A 4,514-nucleotide genomic window follows, 5' to 3' on the forward strand; every position below is an offset into this window, starting at 1 on the left:
CTCAGTCAGATGGATACATTAGTCAATCAGTGTATTTGGTGGCTCATTCAGATTTAAGAACCTGAGGCCTGGTCTACAATACACAGGTTGATTCAAGGCAGCTTATGTCAGTCTTGCTGTGGAAGTGTCTTCATTTAAATTTGGCTCCCGCTGACGTAAGTGCCCTGCTATTCCTATTTAATAACACCCCCTCCCTTAGCGGCGTAGAGTCATGGTTGATGTAGTTGGGTCAACGCAGTGAGAGCGTGGATACTGAATTACGTACATTGACAATTACTGGCCTCCAGCAGCTGTCCCACAATGCCTGACCCTGACCGCTCTAGTCACTGTTGTGAACTCCGATGCCCAGGGGCCATGTGGACAGGAAGCCGCTCCTTCTCATTAAAGTCCCACAGTTTTTTGAAATTCCTTTTCCTGCTTGCCCAGCTTGGTGAGCATACCTAGCAGCTCTCCATTGTTGAGTGTAACTGTCCAGTTGACCATGCTGGCTACATGCACCAGATGCGCTCCTGCCAGGAGATACTGGATCTCCTGGGCCTGTGGGGAGAGGAGACTGTGCAGACACAACTCCGATCCAGCTGTAGAAATGTGGACAGCTAGAAGCAGATTGCTTGGGAGATACAGGAGAAGGGCTACGACAGGGACCAGCAGAAGTGCTGTGTGAAAGCCAAGAAGCTGCAGCAAGCAAACCAGAAGGCCAGAGAAGCCAACAATTGATCGAGTGCTGAGCTGCAGACCTGCATGCTGTACTTGGCGGAGACCATCCCCCCCCCCCCCCCCCCCCAGTAGCACTGTGCACCCGTCTGGGATCCCCAGTCACAGGCCCCTGCCCTGAATAGTGAGGAGGAGGGGGAGTATGGGGGAATCCCACTGCACAGCAAGGCAGGACCTGTTTTTAACTCTGCTACAGTGGTGGCTGTGTGCTTATGTAACTTAGGTTGGCATAGCTTTGTAGACATGTCCTGAATAGAATACACTAAGTGTGTTGTTTAACTGAAATTCAATATTAAAGCAGCTGATAGATAAACTTCCTGCCATTTGCCACTCCCACTTCTCTGAGAAAGAAACCACCACCACAACAAAAGACAAGATTCTTTGAATTATTTAGAGTTGCCAAAGGTGTTGCAATATGAGCTAATTAAAAAAGCTATCTGCAATGCAATGCTATAAAAGAATAATAAAATTCAAATCTCATTTGTTCCACTTCAAGTTCCTCGTATGCACAAAGCTCTATAAAAGACAGCATCTGTGTTCACATTGTATGCTGAAAAGATATCACACAGACACTAATTCAATTGACATATTTAACCGTTCATTGTAGCATATATTTCCATTTACTAGATTTTTTTAGACCCTCTTAGTGCTTCCCATATAGAACATGATAAAATAAGATAGAGCTGTTTACTTCCATAATGAGATTGGCAGGGGAAACTGACAGAGCATTGAGCTGTCAGTTTGAGTGCTAGTCATACTTAGAGGTTTAAAATAGGATTTTTAAGCATTCGTTCCAGCCAGATATTGTATTTATACTGTGCTAGTTATAAGAATTTGTGTTGCAAAGGAAAGTGTGATGGGATATTATCTTATTCAAACCAACAATTTAGAGATCACTCATCTGTTATGATTTGAAATGAAATAATATATTGTAACATCAACAGTGCCCACAGCTATCTGTTAAATATTAAACATTTAGAATTTGGTGATAAAAACTGAGGCCATGTTTTGATTTTCAGTGGGCAGGATTTAGGGATGATTTTATACTCCCATTCCCCACACAATGCAGGTCCTTTGCATATGTACTTAAAAAGGCAAGCCTTGACTGCTCAGATTATTGTTTCATATGACAAACTCCTATTTAAGTCAATGGGAATTATTTGTTTAGGTTAGGATTAGGTTGAAATGTACAAATGGCACCCGCAGAAAAGGCACGCGGCTTGTCTCATAAGCAGATTTTCTGGTCAAAAACATTTCAAAGTGCTTTTGAGAATTATATTATTTGGAAAAAAATTCAAAATGAAATTTTTGTGGGGGAAAAGTTAATTTTTGCAAGCTGTGGAAAAATGCCCACCCTCTTGTTTACTTTTTCCCCTCCTCCCCTAGAAAAGTGAGAAAGTGTTTTTTTTAAAAAAAAGGTGAAATGTGATGCTTTCATTTTTAAAGGTTACACTTTCACTTCGAAGTGTTTCCTTACCACATAAAGGTGAAAGTGTTATTTTCTCTCAGAGCACTTGCAGAAAGAAAATATCACTTCTGCTAAAAGCAATCGCTCCAACTGGCAAAGGCTGGAAACCAGTCAGATGGTAAGGGAGATGCAGGATTTGCCACATTCTTAATTTTTTTGAATTTTTCCATGGGAAAACGATTATTTCTCAATGGGAAAATTGTGAATGGAAATTATTCCCTTGGAAAAAAAAAAATCCCATTTTCCAGTCAGCTCTACTGGTGAAGCTGGCTCCTGTGGCATTTTCATCATACTCTCTGTGTAGGGAACATTACTTTAACTCTGCATAGTTTGTAGTGGTTCAGATTTTGCCTTCCCTGCCCTAAAGGGGACAGAGTGAATGGTGAGTGGTATGTGGGGAGCATTACTTAACTAATACATTTCCTTGCTTTCTAATGATTATTCAGTGTTGTGTTGAGTGTATTCTCTTGTTCTGAAAGATTATTATTTTCAGGTGTCACCTTCTTCATTCTGGAGTGTGATGAGGCATTGCTACAGAACTTTAATTCCTATTTAAGGAAGGCTTTTTTAGTGCATATATTTGTTTTCAATTTAACGTGCCTCATTCAAGCTCTCTGTGTTCATAGAATCCTAGAATATCAGGGTTGGAAGGGACCTCAGGAGGTCATCTAGTCCAACCCCCTGCTCAAAGCAGGACCAATCCCCAACTAAATCATCCCAGCCAGGGCTTTGTCAAGCCTGACCTTAAAAACTTCTAAGGAAGGAGATTCCACCACCTCCCTAGGTAACGCATTCCAGTTGAGATAACGCTACCCATCATAGATTATCAACTATGACTGAACCTTGCCCAACTAAAGAATGGCCCTCTACTACTTGAGCCAAAAGAACAACTCCATTAGCGAATAGCATTAGCAGGTTCTCATTCTCTATATGGACTACACACCCTCACTGTGATAGACAATTGCTGAAGCACATTTACACTTGCACAGGAAATCCCAGATCAGAACAGATGACCCAAATATTTGTTATATTGGGATTCCCACAGGCACTGCTTTCCAGATGTTACATATCCTTTAAAAATCATTTTCAAACATTTATTATTTTGAAAACAAAACAAAAACACAAACAAAGCATTTTGACACAATTTTTGATAACTTTTTAATAATGATTTCATAACAAATTGTAAAAATCAAAATATTTCCATGAACCATTTTGGAATTGAATAAAAAGGACACTTTTTAATGGGAAAAATTATCTGAAGAATTTAAACCAAAGCTGGGTTTTGGGGCCAGATTCCTGTTAAATCTGCTTTACATCAATTCGGGGGTGCAAAGCATCCTTAAATCTTGCTTGTCCCCTCTAGTAACTTCTATGCTGCTCTCCCCTGTGTAAGTGGCATGTTCAGGTAAGAGGGAGCCTGGCAAGATTGCTGTTTTGGAAAAGCTGAAAATCACGCCCTCAGTTTCTAGGCTGAGAACATTTGATATGGCATCAGTGAGATACAAACAACAGAGAAGCCCACGGAGCCATTTTGCTGCTTTGCAGCAGAAATGCGCTTTCCTACTAGCAGGGGGAAAGCACGTTGTGGGGTTCTTTCCTAGACGGCCATTATCATGCTGCTCCTTGTTGGGAACTTAGCTGCAGAAGCACGAGAACCTCATTATTCTTTGCAATGCCCCAAATTTCCAACGCTAACCTTTTTTCAGGTGGGTAGTATATGGACTAAAACATCGTTGTCCCCTTAAGCATGGATATCTGACAGCACATTGCAGAGGCCCTACAGAAAGGGGGAGTCCTGCTGATTATCTGAAATAGGGTGGAATAGAGCCACATGTATTGCTCCGTGTGGCTGTAAGCCCGACAGTCACCAAGCACATGCCATTTCCCTGGGTTCAGTTTTCAGGACAGAGTTCCGTCTTTAAATTGATCACAATACAGATGATATGGTCAAGACTATGAGCTTCCTCCAGCTTCACTGAACTCAGTGGGAGTCTTTTCACTGATTTCAGTGGAGGATGGCTCAGGCTCTAAATCCTGCTCTCACCAGGACAATGACAGGGAGTGGAGACCTGGCTTGGTGCATCCTTGGCAAAAAAACAAACAAACTGTTGGCTTGCTACAAAAAGAATTCCTCATGTCAGGGCATTTTCCTGAAGCCAGAAAGCTCTTGTTGCTGATCACAACATCACCAAATAATACCTTCCACAACCCTCAGGTCGCTTCCCTTAGGGATCTGATATGGAGCCCAGTGCACTGGCCCTCTCTCCTCATCTTCTCTTCAGAGCTTTGGAAAGACTGAAGAAAAATGTCCCTAGCTCATGAGCAAGGGGGA

The sequence above is a fragment of the Chelonia mydas genome, chromosome 6 (genome assembly GCF_015237465.2).
Source record: "Chelonia mydas isolate rCheMyd1 chromosome 6, rCheMyd1.pri.v2, whole genome shotgun sequence".
NCBI classification, from domain to species: domain Eukaryota; kingdom Metazoa; phylum Chordata; order Testudines; family Cheloniidae; genus Chelonia; species Chelonia mydas.